This window comes from Haemorhous mexicanus, chromosome 5, assembly GCF_027477595.1.
Source record: "Haemorhous mexicanus isolate bHaeMex1 chromosome 5, bHaeMex1.pri, whole genome shotgun sequence".
Lineage (NCBI taxonomy): Eukaryota > Metazoa > Chordata > Aves > Passeriformes > Fringillidae > Haemorhous > Haemorhous mexicanus.
In genome coordinates this window covers 68,461,149-68,479,415 of record NC_082345.1, presented here as the reverse complement: position 1 = coordinate 68,479,415, position 18,267 = coordinate 68,461,149, and the positions used below count along the sequence as shown (strand labels likewise).

General features: G+C 43.0%; 1 protein-coding gene across 1 annotated transcript in view; it reads right to left on the bottom strand.

Annotated features, from left to right (window-relative positions):
• GRM3 (glutamate metabotropic receptor 3) overlaps positions 1-18,267 on the bottom strand; it is a 103,031-nt gene that overhangs the window by 47,887 nt on the left and 36,877 nt on the right. The window contains exon 2 of the mRNA XM_059847459.1: positions 16,958-17,061. The gene's annotated coding sequence lies outside the window, so the exon portion shown is untranslated. The remainder of the gene's footprint in view (positions 1-16,957; positions 17,062-18,267) is intronic.

Sequence of the window (18,267 nt, the reverse complement as noted above, 5' to 3'; positions counted from 1 at the left end):
CAATCTGACTAGGTGAGGATTGGGAATGACCATTTCTCTGATTTTTCTTTGCCATTTCGTATTGACAGCACTGGTCTGAAGGCATCCAGGGATGTGAAAGGAGGAGGTGGTGGGAACCCCATTCAGGTTGGAGAATGCAGGTGACTGATCCCCACAGCCCTGCTCTATCTGGGGACACACAGCTTGGTAAGGGGGTGTCCGTGGGTGGGGGCCACCCACCTGCACTGATTGTCTTACCCTCCCCAGGGCCTGTGGGGTTCTGAGCTTGTCATGGGGGCTTTGAGACTGCAGGGTGACACCAGTGATGCAGAGCCCTGCTTCCCAGGAAAAACATCCTATTTTATGTGCTCAGTTCCTCTCTTTATAAATGGGAGACAGTAAAAAACCCCACAGCTTGTGGTATAAAATGTGCTTCTCTCCTTCACCAGACTTGGCAGCCTGTGCACTGCTGTCCATGTAGTGGCATTGCAGTGTCCTGCTGGGCACCAAGGATGCTGAGCAGAGGTTCAGAGTGAAGGTGTTCATGCAAAGGCTGATTTGTCAGGGGAGGTTTCCCCTTTGGGTTGTGAGGGATGGGTGCCTGCAGGGTTTCTCCCGGGTGGGACTCCTGGAGGAAGCTGTGAGGCACATTTGGGTGGTCAGTGAGCAGCATCAATATGGTGACACTGAACAGAAATCTTGGTGGGATGGAGACTATTTTAAAGCAGATCGCAGAGATGGGCTTGCAGCTCAGTTCATCTCCTGTTCTCTGTGGTGTGCACCTCCCACATGCTTTCTCTGCAGCTTGTGTAACTCAGGACTATATATACAAACATTTGGTACCTACTCCAGGCTGATACAGCCCATATTTCTCCTCTTAAACATGGTGAAGATACCAGTGATCATATCCTTCCTGAAGTGATTCCACTATACTGACCACTCCTATTGGCTTTTGCAGAGCTGTCTTCTGCTAAAAGCATGTTTCTGGGATATTTCAAAAAGAAGTGCTTGCTGATCAAGTGGAAATTCTTTTATTTTTTGTTTATATTTAAAGTTTTAATGTCAGCTACAGGCAGGGTTTTGTTGTTCTAGGTGTTCTGTTAGTACTGCATTCCTGCCCTATAGCCTTTGGATCTCTGGTGGAAATAGAAGCAGAGTCTGGGTGTAGAAGCAATGTAAATATCAACAGGAAAATAAACAGGCTGAAGGAGAAAAGTTTCCATATCTGCATCAGAGGGTTTCTGCCAGCATTGCTCTGTCTGAACTAGAGCCAGAAGCACTCAGTCTGTGAAACATCTTCATTTGGCACTCCAGAGCCCCTTCTCTTTCCACCACAAGAAGCCCACAGGGGAAAGCTACATCTGCCCTTGGGGGACACTCAGCACATCCCTTACTGAAAGCAACTCACTTGAGTACAATAGCAGCTGTGCTGCTCCCACTGGAAATCCACTCGCCTCTGGGTCTGAATCATCAGCTTTGGTGGACTATTTCTCTGTGTGTGAAAAGTTGATTGCACAAATTTACTATTTCTTGGTCTAAGTTTGCTTATTTACTAAGAATGGGCACATTCTTGTTTCCGTGAAAGTAACTGAAATGAGAAAGAGGTTTGGGGTTTCTGCATTCAGTATCCCACTGATATCATCTCCAAAACTAAATCTGTCTTCCAGGGCTATATTCACATTCAGCTCTGGTACTCTGCAGGCTTCTGTCTGCAGCTCATGGAGCAGGTTCACCTGTGCTCTTGGGTCAGAGATGAATTCTTAACAGACTAAGCATTTTCAGCCTATTTGTCTTGTAGGTGTCAAACTTCAAAGAGAATTGCAGTTGAATCTTTCATTTAGCCAGATGACTTATAAATCAAACATTATTGCTCATACATCAGTGGCAATTTTGTCCATGCCTTCCATCATACCAGCACCAGTGCTTGGTACTGGCCATCAGCATCCAGCAGCCATGCATTTTGCAATCTTCCAGTCATAAGGATGGAATGGGAAGCCTTACAGAGCTGAGGCACTTCAGATTGCCTAGCTATTTTTCCATCCCATTAACTAATGAATAGGGCAATCTACATGACAGAGCTAAAACTGGAGAGGTTTCCTCTCCTCCCTACCATGTGCTTGCTATATCCTAAATTTCCCCACATTTGCTCCCCCTCGCAGTGTTTTGCAGGGCTCATCTGTTTATGCAGCTTCCTGACAAAGGATGCAACAAGAGCTGACGTGGGTGCTGGAGAAGATTATGTTTAGCTTTATTGTGGGTGGCTCCCCCTTGGCAGTTGAGGATTTATATTGCATTATTCAGAACTATAATGTGTTACTGTGGTGCCTGCAGCCATATGCCAGCTCGGAATCACCTGCTGTCCTTTGTAAACTTTCTCTGGAGGAGAACCATGCCCAGTGTAAGGTCACTGAGGAGGTTCCCACCACACCTGTGCTCTTGTGGCATTTTACAAATATTGAAGCTAATAGTTTCATCAATAGATCCTTCTCCAAGGTAACCCATCAGAGAAGTAACTCTCCCAGAGCCTTTGCTGTGCCCTACAAATTTCATCTTAGGGAAGCAAATTTCTAAAACAATTCAAATTTCAGCTCAAAATTCCAGTGTGTGTTTCAAGAGTGACACAAGAAGCTGAATGCCAAGATTTCTTTCTCTCAGAGATCATGAATAACTTGCATAGTGGCACAGATCATCCAACACATTTATCACATTTATATGTGCCCTGGCAGAGCTTGACCTTAATACCTGATGAGAACTGCACTGAAAAATAACATCTTATTTAATCAGAAAGAAGTGACAGACAAGCTTGGGTCTCCTTGCCAATTATAATTAGAGATGTCGTCACCTCCGGAAGAGAGAAATATTCATTAAGTGACCCAAAGCTTTCAGTGACAGACCTGTGCCAAGCACACAAATTGCTCACACCCTGATTTTGGCTGGCTGAAATCTGGTAGCTTAAATCAGGACATAAAAGAAAACAAAGAAACAAACAAACCAGGGAAAAGTTGCAGAACATGTGGTGAGGTGGAGAAAACAAGTAAATTTGTTCTATGGAAATGGAGAATTTCCTTCATGAAATGTTAATCAGGTACTGACATATAAATTTGCTGAAAATTAATCAAAGTGCTTTAAATTTCAATTATTGGTTGTTACATCTCAGATTTTTTTTCTTGCCTTGTGAAATATGATAAAAATGGCTTTACAATTAGGTACTTTTGTGAATTTCATTTCATCTTGAAAACCTGTACATGAAAAACATTAATTATTGCAATTAGCACCAGCAGCAGCATGAGGCTACAAACCATACAAGTATAGTATATTGTAAAAGAATATGAAAAGCCCTAAAAATTTAGGGGAAATTTCAGTATAAAGACTTATAAAACAAGAGATAATACATCAGAGCAGGAGTAAATCACCAGTCTTAAAATAAAAACTTCTACTCTGTTGCTTTAGAACAAGAAGAAAAATTCAGAACACTGTGTTACTATTTGCACTGTGTTAGCATCAACATCTGATGCTTTATGTTCTCTACAATGTCAACACAGAGCAGATGCCCAGCCCTCTCCTCAGAGATCTATGATATCCTGCTTCAGAAAAAAAGGATTTAAAATATTAATCACACGGGAAAACAGATGTCTTTGACGTGTTACTCTTTAAGTTTCCAGATACTAAATAACTCTATAGATTAGAATTAAAGGTATTAATTTAGCCTGGTGAAGAACAAGGAGCCCCTGAAGATTGCCAGACATTAATATGGTGTGGAAATACGAGTCTTTGTTATTTGTTAAAATACATGGGAGCATTTGGCACTGTCTGAGTTCTTCCAAAGTAAGTTTGGTTTCAGGAGAGGGAGTTACAATGAGCAGAGCACCAGAGGCAGAGCTCTGGGTCAGGCCATGCAGGCTCCTAAATCACTGGAGTTTCTCCCTCCTCTGACAATGAATACTTTCAAGTGCACTGAGAAGTCCAGCCGTGAGCCCGAGGCTCTGTGCCATCTGGACAATTTGTGGTGTAATGATCTTGATGTAATGCAGGGTTAGACCTTTGAAAGTCCCACCATCTTCCCTTCTGTCTTCTTTGGACTCAGATGAATCCTACTGCTTTTTGTCCATCTGCTCATTTCTTCCAGGCCCTGGTGACAGCTGAAAGCCCACCAGCAGTGACTGCAATGAACAGGCAAGTGCTGTGTGCTTATTGATTGTGTGTTAGTTTACTTTAGTCTCAGCCTTCACCTGTGATCCCAGAAAGGCATGGAAAAGGAAAAAATGGGAGTATAAAGCCTTTGGGGACAAAGGAGCAGCTGGCTTCTGTGACCTGTGGATGTCACTGCAATTATTCCTCCTAGGTGGTGTGGGAGCACCAGCACCAGACTAAGGTCAGCAATGTCAAATGTTGGGTGAGAGAGGTGACGGCACCAGTGAGGAGCAGTCTTGACCAGAGTAAACCACGATGTTTTCAGTGTCATGTCCTGGGGATGAAATATTTAGCTAAGAGAAGCTTTAACACTTGTGCTTAATGCAAGTGAGGCTTAGCTAAGTGAAGTTAACACCATCCAAAGTATAGCCCCCCAAGGAGTATCCATGCATTTACTCTTCAGACACGTATTTAACCTTTCCCTCTTAATTGATTCTTAACCATCTATTTTTTTCAGCCCACACAGAGATCTTGCTGCTTTGTGCCCCTAATCACTTCTCAGCTCTCTGCAGTGCCTGCAGGGTTTTCCTTGAGGCTGGATCTCCCCTGAACCTGTGTTCCAGCTGAGGAGCTCTGCCTGGGCATTCTTGGCTCCCTCCAGAGCGAGCTGCCAGATTTCACTCTTGCTATTGTGCCAAGATGTTTCCCCCACATTTTGGCAATACAGAAAATATGGCTGAGTCTCTGCATATGTGGAAGGCAGAGAGTCCTTTGATACTATTGCTCCTGCTGAGGCTTTGGCTGGCAGCTCAGGCAGCCTCAGAGTCACACCAGACTCAGGGCAGCAGTGTGCACCCTTTTTCCTCTCTGGCTGCATGTGTGGTGACTCCTGCTGCCACCCAGCCTGCTCTGATGGGACCCAATCCTGGCTTGGACCCCCAAGTAGCAGCACTCAAACCTGCCTTGGAGGTCTCCACGTCCCTGCTCAGGATGGGAGAAACTGGAATAGTGGAGGTGATGGCTAGCAGCAGGCAAAGTTCCCTCTGTGGTTCCTTCTCCCTGCCCCAATCTATTGATGAGCCAAATAAAAACCTTCCCAGGCTGGTGCTCCCATCCCTGTCTAGTCTGAGCTCTATCTCCCAGTTTGCCACAGCCATACCAAACACCCAGCTGGAAATTTTCTGGGTTAAGATGGTTCTTCTCATTTGATGGAGGCAATAGCTCTCCCTCTGACACATTCACTGCAAGCACTTGGAGCAGGAGCTGCTGCCTTGCCTGTGCAGGGCTGAACTCTTGTCTCATCACCACTGACCAACCATTCAGTGGTGAGATTCCAGCTGCTTCACTTGCTCACTATCATAAGGCAACATTTTAGGCACTTCTGACCTCCTGCAGGAGAATTGCCTGCCTATTCTGGTTAAGGAAGACACCAGTTGTCTCTGGGACCCCCAAAGGCATGAAAATATTGCTAATGAAAAGATGTGCTCCTTTTTTGGGTTTGCCCAGCATCTACAATATGAGGTCAAGGTCCGTGCCTGATTACCCAGGCAGGGTTTCACCTACTGGCCACTTGTTTTGTCATGTTCCTGGTAACAACACGAAGCAATAGAAAGGGATCAAAACATGGAAAGAACGTTCAGGTTTTAAAGGAAGACCTATTTAGCAGTGGGTTGTAGCTTTTTGATGTTTAGTTGTTTTCTTTCCTTTTTTTTTTTAATATAAAAGGATTAAAAATTTAACAACAGTAGCCTCTGTTGAAATGATCCTTCCCTCCTCCACCCCCCAGAGCCCAGGCTGGTAACTCTTCCATCACATGAATGTTACCTCCAGGCAGCAGCAGTCAGTGGAGTGTGAAATCACAATTAACGGAGCAAGTGTTTTGTAAGTGAGCAGAGACGGCCACAAATTACATCCTGCTATTAGCTGACTTTAGATCAACATTGTTGAACAGCTCCATGATTACTGGGCTGTGGCATGTATTAAAAAAACATTAATAAAACATAATTGATTGTGATTTGTGCTTACTGCCTTCATAGCTCTAATCACAAAAGTCTCAGAAGTTTGCTGGAAACAAAAGCTGCCCTCAGCTATTTGTGGGAACTGGATTGTACTAAAATTTTACAGAATTTGTTTTGCAGCTGCTGTAAATCAGTAAACTACTGAAGCCTGTGGGTTTGCTAGCTAATAGATCCTCTTTGCCTTTTCTTTTCCAGTTGGCAAAGAGAGGCACAAGACTGCCTCACCTTCGCCAGAAAGTACCACTGGAAGTGGAAACAATAGCTCAGTCTGCCATGCACTAGGCGTGTCCTTATGTCACCAACAGGGAGCAGGAGCTGGTGGCTGCTATTTACTGAAAAACGGGGAAATACAGAGATAGACTTCAAAAATACATTTATGCCTCTCTATTGGGCCCTAGATTATTTTCAAAGCTTAAATCAAGTGCTTGGAATGTTAATTCTGATTCATGATGCTGTCTGGGCTCATGAAGGGACAAGATATGTCATAGAACTTTGTGGCTACATTATCAAACTTTGATGCCCTGCTGTGAATTTGTGGACTTTAGAAAGGTTGTTCACCATCAGTCAAATGTGGGACTTCAAATGTGGGACTTGAGGCCCAGCCAGTGACACAAATGGACTGCTCTTCTTCATCAGTTAGTGCTTCAGGTACCTAAATCAGGCTGAGAATTCCCAAAACAATTCAGACCCTGCCTGCACTTGCTGATCAAGGTGATGCTTAACTCCATTTTTAAGCCAGATTTAGTTGGAGGAAGAGGAACCTCTGGCAAAGTCCTCAGGGAAAGAGGCTCAGGGATAAGAGGGGACCTTGCCCTAGCTGTAACTATTTAAGAGGCTTCCTCACCCAACAGAGAGGTGGCATAAAGTGAGGAATAGACCTCACAAATTCTAAATTTCTCCTGCTGTGGCCACTAAAAATGCTAGTGCTAGGAGTGCTGAAAAATCTTAGAAGTGTGTTGAAAAATCTTAGAAGTGGATCTAAAATTAGGTAAAATAATGCCTGCATTATTTATTGACTTTTTTTCAGCCTGTGCCCTGGTAAATAAACTTGTATAAATAGTGGGAGTAGATTGCTTAAAAGCATTTCCTGTTAAAGTGCCAGCAGCAAGAGTTATTTTTAATGAAAATAAACCAGAGAAAGCAAATTTTTCCTGTTCCTGCAAAGATTTATCTCGTGAAGGCACCAAGGAAGATGCCTTGTCCTGAGCAAGGGGGTGACTTCTACAGCTAAGAAATGAAATGTCAGTCAGTTATCACTCAGACTAGTTTCAGTTTAGTACTCAGCTCTTTGCAGGTGCATCCTGGAACAAACAGCTCCGACCTGCACCAAGCTTCTCCTCTTTCCATACCACGTGTCCCTCCCTCAGATCTGGTGCAAGCTGCTTGCTTGGCTCCGCAGCAGTGTATGTACATGCAGACATATATTTTTATGAGAGGAGCCAGAACCTCACACCCCCAACACATACACTGCATCCTCTCACTCTAAGGGCCATTGCTATGGCAACAACAGCTTAACTCAGAATTTAGAGAGGCATTTAGCACAAATTATGAAAGAAGAGATGAGACACTGGGTAAAGCCGCGCATGGTTTGATGGCTCACTGTGTCTCCATTCACTGATTGCTTTGGGACACCCTGGGACCTTGCCACTTGTATTCTGTCACCTTCTGCCCAGCACTGTGCAGGATACAGCTTTCTCTAGCACTGGCTTTGTCTTTATTCTTTTCTGTGCTGACAGTAAATCTACTTCCAGCCATCTGGTTGGCCATAGAACTGAATTTGCAGTCCGCCCAGCTTGGTCCTCAGTCCCTCTGCCGGAATAATTCATGGCCTGGTAGTGAGATGGGGAATTCCTTGCTAATGAAGGGAAGGAAAGACACAGGCCCTATTTAGAGTATCTGGAACAGTGCTAGTGCTCTGATGAAGGCCCAGCTGAGCTGTTGGAAGAAGCACAGTGCATGTCTGTGACACTTCTCCTTGCAAGGAGTTGCTCTGTGGTGCCAAATCTCCGACATAACAACAAAGCGGAGGAAAGACAAGCATGAATAACCTCAACAATTCCTAGGGAATCCATGTTTTTCTAAAGCCTGGGCAAACTTTGTCCTGTTCTTATATAAGGTCACATCTAATATAAGCCGAGATGAAAGGTGTACAAGGAGAGGGACTTTTTAGGAGGGCATGGGAGGGATTTACATTAGATATAGAGAAGAAATTATTTCCTGTGAGAGTGAAGAGGCACTGGAATAGATTGCCTACAGAAGCTGAGGACTCCCCATTGCTAGAAGTGTTCAGCTGGCTGGGGCTTGCTAGGGGAGCTTGAAATTAAATGATCTTTAAGGTCCTTTCCAACCCAAATCATTCTATGGTTATTCTATGCTGATGATCCTTTGCTTTGGACGAAGCACGAAATTGGCAAAAAATATTCAGAGAAATGTTCATATCTAATTTTAACCATCTAAAGTGAGGTTCCTCCTTTGGAACCTAAAGCTAAGCAGGATGAGCCCAGGTGTTAACTGTGCTCCTTTCATCCCTCACTAGAGGTGGACAAAGAGTTTTGGTGAAGGAAGAGTTAAAACATCTTTGTGTGGATGTTTGTATAGAGGCTTATAATTTCTTGGAAGGTACAGTCCTCAGTAAGGATGTACTCCTGCCTCACTCCAGGAGGAGTTAGATCTGATTTATTTTGGGAGGATCAGGACTGGATATTCTTTCTGTGTGGCCTCTGTGCCTTGTAAAAACAAGCTCTCTTGTTATTACAATTCTCATTGCAATCTAAGATTAATACTTGTATCCCAAATTTCACCGAGGCCAGTATGAATGAATAATAATAATCCCATTAAGGAATTCAAGAACTGGCCAAGAGTCACTAGTTGTATTTGTTAACAAAACTGAACCAGAGGTGAGGATTTCATTGCTTTGCTTGCACTTTCTGGCTTTGACTGGGGAGAAACTTCATGATTGCCAACATTTCTACTGACCACAGGAAGGCAGAGCCATCTTCATGGCAGCAGGCATGCAATAAAAGGCATTCTGTGATAATTGCCTCAAATTCTCCTGTCAGGCAGCAATTGAAAAAGGAGAGCTGAGAAACCACAAGACCAGGTGCATAAGAAAAAAAATAGGTTAGGAATTGTACATGCCAGATTGTGAATCAGGCTGCACTCCCCTCAAGGGCATATTCTTCCACTTCCACAGCTTGTTTCATGGAGAGGAAGATGATGGAGAAGAACCATCTCTGGAGATTGTCTGTTTTTCCCAGGGCTGTGGTGTTACTCCACATGCCAGTGTTGTGCCTCTGGGAGGCAAAGGGCCCTACATCACATGGGATGAACTGCAGAGGGATCTTTGAGCAAGGAGAAAAGCCAGGAAGCAAACAGCAGCCCTGGATGTGGCTCTGCTGCAGCAGTAGCTGAGCAGCTGCTCAGGGTGTGCTGAGAGTGGGGACAGGTTCTGGGGGTCTCACTAAAAGTGACTGGGAAGAGGTAAATTACAGGGGGATAAAAAGCATGGAAAAGTGAAGGAACTTGAGGGGAAATTTTGAAATTCATTTTCTAGGGCAGATATCTTTGACAAAATTCTAGACCTTAAAGCTACATGACAGCTTGCAGTTCCCTAAGTTTTAAATCAAATGACCTTATGTGCTTTTTAGGACTATCACACTCAGTTTGTCAGCAGTGAAATACCCTCCCTTCATGGCTCAGGCCCAGCTACCTCTTCTCAGGAAAGCAAAATCAGCATAGCCAACACCTGCCTTTTCCTATTCCACCCAGGAATGAAAAACACACATGGAAAACAGGGGAGGCCTGTGAAAGCAGGTGACAAGATTTAAAATGGGAACTCCTATGGCATGTCTCCAATATGAAATGAAGGCAACACTTGAGTAACAGCCTACTCTTATCACAGACTGCATGTTTTGGGTACATCCTGGTAAGGGGTAGAAGTGACATCTACATTTGCAATAAAAAGGTGTCAAAAATGGCCAATACTCCTGACCTGAGGAATTCCACTGGATAGGCTGCTGACTGCTCTGACTGTGCCCCACCTGTAACTTTCCTGTCTAAAACAAGTCTGCAAGGTGTGAGATCAGTGTTTACTGAATTCAGAGCCAAGCTTTCCCTGATGTCAGTCAAACACAGGCTATCCCCAGGTGACACTTGTGTTCCAGTTTGAGTGTATTCTTTCTGACACAGAGTAAGACCAGGGCATTTTATTTTTTCCTAGACAGATACATCATCTGGCAGTTTCCAGCTGATGTAAGATAGGTTACAATAGTGATACAGCCTATCTATGGAGAGCCTCTTTGCCTGTGGCTTCCTGCAGGAGGGTTTTTGGTGTTTGCTGTGTGGCTGAGCTCACTCCTCAGCCTTTCTTTATCAAGGGATTTTAATCACGTTTTTCATTCCTTTATTCAGCCACCTTCCTTTCCCCAAAAAGGAAACCTGTAACAAATTAATGTCTTCAAAGTCTGTATTTTGTATGATTCTGTTGACACTGGCTGGCATTCAAACTTTATTGGAATTGACAGTTAATGTAATTGCATAAGCCCTATTTCCTTAGGAAAACAGCCTTCAAAAGACCAGGACATGCTGCAAGAACTCTATCCTTGCAGGGTCCCAGGCTTTAACTTTTAAACTTTCCCTATTGTTATGTAAGCCAATGGCAGAGCTTAATTCCTGGAATCAGTTAATTGTAGAACTTGGTTCATCAAATATATTTTAGACATTGAAATAGGATGAAATAAATTGCACACTAGTACATCTATTTCTCTCCATGGACAATGAATAGGGTCTGTAGAACTAGACAAAGGAATTTCCTGGTTGGAGTGGACTCTCCAGACTCTCCTCTAGTCTAACATAGCCAAAAGTTGTTGGCATGCAATTCATTTCACAGAATCACAGAATCAGTCAGGCTAGAAGGGACCAGTGAGTCACCTGCTCCAAACTCCCTGCTCAAGCAGGGGCATCCCAGAGTACAGGATTGTGTCCAGATGGTTCTTGACTATCTCCAGCAAGGGAGACTCCACACCCTCTCTGGGAAATCTGTTCCAGTGCTCGGTCACTGCACAGGACAGAAATTCTTCCTCATGTTCAGGTGGAACTTCCTGGGCATCAGTTTCTGCCCTTTGCCTCTTGTCCTACTGCAAGGCTGAACAGGCTCAACTCCCTCAGCATGTCCTTGCAAGAGAGATGCTTCAGTCCCCTAAACATTTTTGCAGCCTCTGCTGGACCCTCTCAGTTGTACTGGGCAGCCCAAAACTGGGCACAGCATCCAGATGTGGCCTCACTAGGGCTGAGCAGAGGGGCAGGATCACCTCCCTTGACCTGCTGGCAATGCTTTTCCTAGGGCATCCCAGGATATCATTGTCCTTCTTGACTCCTGGGGCATGTTGAGCTCATGGACAGCTTGCTGTGCCCCAGAAGCCCCAGGTCCTTTCTATTTTAAGCTGATTGACACGCTGCACTCTATTGACTGTATTGATGAAATCCACATATGGTCACTGGGGTCACATCAACAACAAAGATCTCTCCATAAGAGGGACTTCTCTTCATTCTCAGATTTTCAGTGTAGCAGAGGTTTGGTCCCTCTGTCACATTATTTGGATGTTATCAGGCCTTGGTAGTATCAGACCTTGTGCCTTAGCACTAAAAGCTCTCCTCTGTGAGAAGGAGCAATACCATACGAAATAGGGAGAACTCACATTTTGCAAATCCATTTTTTCTGTGGGCAGTGTTTCAGTTTCATTCTGGGATCATTGATTTGCTGGCTTTGAGCTGTTTTCTTCATCAAGCCCAGAGGATAAGCTTTTTCTGCACTGCATCTTTCTCTCTTCTGTGGCTAATGCTAGTTTATTCTCCTTCAAACCTTATGTAAAGCTTTTACAGGAGAATGCATCTGTGTTATGCTCTTCAGCTGTTTTTTGGAAAAAAATATGAATAAACCAGAATAAACTGGAAGATTGTCAGTGTGTTTTGCAGATTATCTGTGTTCCAACTCTACTCACAGAAAAATGCAAAGTCGATTAAAACCCCCCAAGTGTAATAAATATGTTTTTTGATTCTGTCAGCATGGCTCAAGATAAAAGCTAATGGCAAATCCATAATACAGTCATACAGATCAAATGATCTATCAATCCATAAGCTTGCATTCATGACAGATAAATGCTCTTATTATCTTCACAGCATGCCCCAGTTAGTCCAGCATGAACTTGGTGAGTTAACTTGGCGCTCTGCTGTCAGGGTGTTGGCATGCAGGAAGTTTGTTTGCCACAATAGCATTTTAAATGCTGAAAGCTCCATTTCTTCAGTCTGTGAACTGTTGCTTTCATTGATTACTGCTCAGCTGAGTGCCTCAGCAGCTCCCAGGTGTATCCCACTCCTTTTTTTTTCCACTTGTGATCTCTTTGTGTTCCTCTTTCAAGCCTTCCCCCTCTTCATGCCAGCAGCTTCTTTCTCCCAAGTTATTGGTGCACTGAGCCTCAAGCAGAAAACACTCTACATTTCCACTCACCTCGGGCTTGAGACAACCACATGATGGGAAATTTTTGAGGCACCAAGTCAGGGAAAACTTGTACATTTTTTAAGATAAATTCAAGAATTTGTGTCAGTTATCAACATGAGACTTTTGTCTGGTCCACTGGTTCAGTGAGTCAAGGGTATCATAGACTTGAACTACAAGTTCTCTTGTATGAACAGACTGTTTTGAGTTAGGACTCTAATCACAAGGAATAAAACACTGTCTAATGCAATGGCCAAATCAAGTACCAGTGAAAGAGGCTCCATTTGTGTCAATCATAGTTATCTTGTTGATGGATCTGTCCCATTGTTAATGTTAAAACCCTTTTTGTTCTCTTGTTCCAGATATTCAGAATTATTCATTCATCCTGAATGGATATTTTGTGCTTAAACTGAATCTTAGAAGCTTATTTAGAACCACTTAAGATCTTAAATTAAATATGAGTGTAATGTGGGGAGGCATAGAAATGAAAGATCCATAATTTTTCAAGTGTAAAATTAAATTCCTCCCTCCTTTCCTCTCTGATTTTATGCATCTAGTACAAAGTATATGGAATTTGAGTAGGTATACTCATAAATTCAGAGCATTTTGATAGATATCTGCATGTAAGAGATGCGTGACTGTTGTAGGTCCACAGAAATATATCAATTGATTAGTTTCTTTTCTGATAGAAGTTGCAGATTTTCTTCATTTACATTTAAAGGCCAACAGAACTGACGTATGAATTCTATGAATTCTTTCCTATTTTATCTATTGCATCTCAGGACCCACAGGGAAGAAATTAAAAACTCATCATCTGGCCAGCATGGAGGCTGAGAGCTTTGATGGTTTCAGCTGTTAAGCCTGCTGTTCCACAGAGCCCATTTTTGACTCCTAGCTCTGCTGCCCAAACCGATGTGCTGATGTTTGGTTGGAAGTGATGCAGCTCCAGACAGGGTTAGCAATTCACAAAATTTCCATCAGGCTAAGCATAGCAGTGAGCATATATGTGCATGCATGCATGTGGGCTTTGTTGCTGTTTTCAGCATTCAGGAAACAATTACAGGAGAGCATTAGCTGTGCTTCAGTGCAGACTGTGAGTCTAAAGTAATGGCATGATCTTCACTCGGGGACTGAGAGTGTCCCAGATGGATCAGCAAGGCAGCAGGGAGCTAAACCTACAGCACAACTAATTTCTTCCAGTTTACTTCTCTGTTTTGAACACCTAACCCTTACACTCAGAATTTTTTTTTTTTTTTTTTGTGGAATTATGAACAGCTCTCTCCTTTTCAGCAGCTGAACCAATAAACAAGATTATTTTTCTACAATTACAGCTCCCTTTATTGCAGGGTATAATGCCATCCCTGTATTTTAGCAATGGGAAGCTGTGGAGAAAACAAAGTGTGGCCTGAATCAATGGCAGAAAAAGCAAAGATCACTTATTTCCCAGTGTCAACATAAAACTCTAAGAGGTCATGAATGTCTAAGAACAATGAAGAGAGCAAGAAGCTGCAGGCAATGGGGTATTACCTTCAGTTCATCCCAGTCCATACACAATAAGAAATGGTTCCTGTTATAAGATTGATATAGCTGCTAAAAATAAACACCATATAGGTTACCAAAACACTTTTTCAGGTCTTCATCATCCAAAGCGAATTTGTTTCCACTCAAAAACATTCATTGAATACTCATTTCTCTTTACCTTTGCTGCCTTACTTAAACTAGACAGCCATGGCCACAGTGCTAGTCCTTTACTAAGCTATTTGTTCTCAAAGATAATTAATTTCTGTGGGGAAATGCATAGCCAGCAGCAAAACCAAGAGAAAAGAACTCTATGATAATAGGTCAGAATGATTTAAAGTGCCCTGAATACTCATTGTGTTGTTGATGAGAAGGAGCAAACCCTGGAATTTTCTATGAAGATGTCCTTCAGCACTTTTGACTGTATGACAATCATCTAACTTAATTACTGACTTCCTCAAATCTCAGAAAAACTCATGTACATCACATATTTCCTAATCTCATTAAAGCACACGAGATTATATTTTTCTGGTGGTTTTGGCTTCACACATCATGCACAAAATCCCCTTCCAGCTGTTGGAGAGGCTTCAGTCTAGCAGGTAAACCAGAGCACTGAAATCTGGTTCCAGTCTCATCTCTGTCTTTGGCTGACCTCTCTGTACCTATAGAAAACAGAAGATAACATTACTTTGTGACCTTGCAGTGTGTCCTAAGGATTAATGCTTGGAACGCTCCCCACGCTCCCGCAGTGCACTGCAGCCAGGTCAGTGAGTACACTCTGTTCCTCTTTGCATGGAGGTGAATTAGGTGTGCCTCTGATGGCAGCAGAAATTTGGCCCCATTGGATGAATCCCATGATCCCCAGGCTTCAGACAGGTTCATTCAGCTGGCACCATGCCTCAGACCTAACTTCAGGGCTGTGACATATCTGGCAAGGAAAGGTAGCTTTTGGGTTGTGGGAGAGGATGTTGATAGGTAAAGCAGGAACTAGGGGCATGCTGGTAACACTGGAGATACTCTCTGGAGAACTTTATCACCTGCTCCCTTCTGAAAGGGCTGGTGGAAGAACAGTTCAATAGGGCATGTGGGGTCACCTCTGCTTCTAGCATACAGAGAAAAAATCATAAGCTAGCTCTTTTTCCAGGGCTCCCTCTACTTTCTGGGCACATGGATGTTCCTGAGGAAAATCCCATGGGATTTTCAGAGAATGTGGGTTTGGCTGCTGCTCCAAAGTGCTTTCTGGAGAGCCTTTCTAATGGCTGTGGGGAAGAGTAAGGAAGCCAGCTGAAATACGAGGGTGTCAATAACACCTATTGAGTCTGAGTTCCCCTGGGCTAGAGCTGCTGCTTAGACAGACACCATAGGCAGAGTGCTTGGCAGGCTGACTCTGCCTTCTGAGGCCAGGCTTCATCCTACAGCCACGAGCAGGGTGCTGCTGGGAGCTCCTCACTGCACTGGAAATAGCCAGCCCCGAGCTCGTGTTGCAGCCCACGGTGTGTTGGGCATCTGGGCTACAAGGGAGCCCTCTCCCCAAGCAACCCTTAGTCCATCATGCCTTGCCAAGCACCAGCTAAAACCTCAGCATACACCAGCTGGGCAAGCACCAGTTATTATTTGTATAAATTATTCATGTATTTCCATTTTATTTAATAACTGAGTTACAACTATTCATATTACTGTCTCCTTACTCCAGCACTTACACAGACTCAAAGGGCAGATGATGAATACATTTAATATTTCCTCAAATGCAAATGTTTTTGTTTGTTTTTCAATGTTTACTTGCTTGCCTGGAGCATTTCACTTGCCCCTCATACCCCAGTTAGTTACAGCAGACTGCAAAGTGGGATTCATGCCTGGGTAAAGGTAATTTACTTGCTTTACAACATCAAGATAAATACTGGTCTGAAGCACCGTCATGAGGTCAATCAGGTCTGAGATTTTAAATGTCAAAAGATTTACAATTCCATCCTGACAGCCCCTCTGCTCCTCCTCATGTTTTCCACAGCAACAAGACTCATTTAAAGCTTTAAATATGGGAAGCAGAAAAGGAGTCATTAATTTTACTTGCACAACAGCATTCACAGCTTGTAAGGCTTTGACAACTTCCTTAAACCCAAAGGAATTCAGATAGCTAGGGCAATGAATGCTTACCCATACTTGCATTGGAAGGACATAGTTTTCAGGGCTGAACACACATTTTTGTCCTGCAGAAAGCTGACAGTGATGAGTATGTAGGATGGATGCTTTACTACTACATTCACATGATGCTGCTTAATTTCCCATCTCATCTTGTTCAGCATATTCCCTTTGTGTTTCTTAAATCAATAGAACTGCAGTGAGCCAACAGATTTCTTCCATATTTTGTTGGATGTTCTGCCCTTACCACCATACTTAATACCTATTGTTTTCAGTAAGACAAATAAACTCCTTAAATGTTATATTTGCTGCTTAGAAGGAAGTTGACTGTGTGTTTTGGGGGATAAGAAATTCAATTGCAGAAAGCTAAACATATATGCGTGGAGCTGAATGCTTTTGGAAACAATTTCTGTGGGCTTTCAAATTTGTATCACTCTCATGATTTTGGATGGAAAATGGAAAACTTGTGATGAATGCATAATAGGCCATTGCATTTCTGTCTGAGACAGAAGGAACGTGCTCACTTCTTCAGAAGGGAAGACAGATGAAGGCAGGCAAGCTGCAGAATAAAACAAGAATTAAGTGATAGCCTCTTAATGATCATTGTTCTGCTATCTGTCCATTATCTGTCTGGGTGTAGGTAGCAAACACCACATGAATTTAAATAAAACCCATTACTCACACTCACAGACGTGATGATAGGAGTTGCTTGACAGGTCTTACACAGGAAACTCGGATGTAATTGAGCCCGGTGCTCTGTTGATTCTCCTCCAGCAAATTCTCTACCTGTGCAGGAATATTATAAGACCTCACTAACTTTGACAGAGTGTTAGGGTTTTTTTTTTGCTTATTTGTGTTTTGTATCATTATTGGGTCTCTACAATAACAGATGGTGAAATCTCCCGAGTAAGCCAAATGCCAGTGATTTTCCTTACAGGATGTCATGCAAAAACACTAACAGCTCGGTTCCTATTATACTAGAAACTGATGGGCCAGCTCCAGCACCTTTTAAAGTTCCTGGGTGTCTTTGGATCAGCTCCATAACACACCTGAATGAGGCAGGCAATCTGCTTTAAACACTCCTTTATTATTCCCAGAGATTCTGCTGAATATCCTATCAAACAGGCTAAAAATCTCTCTTCAAGAGCACTTTCTTTTTAGAATACACAGGTGAGAGAGATGAGTAAAATCAGGACAGTTTGCAGGTAAATTTAAAATACCCATTTGTTTTTCCTTCTTGAATCAGGGACTTCTCACTTCTGAGACAGCCACTGCTGGTGGTTTGTGTTTGCTGGCAGCAAAGAGTTCTACAATTGCACTTGGCATAGGTGACAACCAGCTCAGCCAGGCTTGTCTTTCCTTGGTCTTTTCCCTGTGCCTCTTGCTGTGCCATATTGAAGGAATATTGCTTAATGGCTGTAATGGGATATTTGCATCTATTTCATGCTCCTAGAGCTGTCCTAGTTGACTCTTTTCTCTCATCATGATTAACTTATCATCTGCTGATCATGAAATTTCATTAGAAATCATAGCTCTCTGTCAAGTGTGACTGTGGGGACATTTCTTTGTCCCTGTAAGTCCCATACTCCCCACTGGTGATGAGAAAAATGTTGGAGTCCTTTCACCACATTCATGGGCTTTGAGAATAAGTTTGGATGTATTTATAAAGTCCATAAATTTAGATTGTCTTCACTTTATATCTAACTGCATTTCATGTTGAAATTCTCATTTTCAAGTATACATATCTGTTTATGACCACTTTTTAAATTAAATTTCCTTTTAAATGAACTGTTGGTGGTCCCCTAACAAAGAGGGGATCTCTGATCTGAACAGGTCCTGAGCTGGGGACCAGGTCTGAGTCTTTTCACTGTACTTAAAGAGGAAAGGGGGGGAAGTGGTTTTCCTCTCCTTCCTGGTTCCTCTGAGGAGATAACTGAATGTCTGACAAATACTGCATTTTAAGCAATATGTAAGTGTAAGCAGGGTGTATGT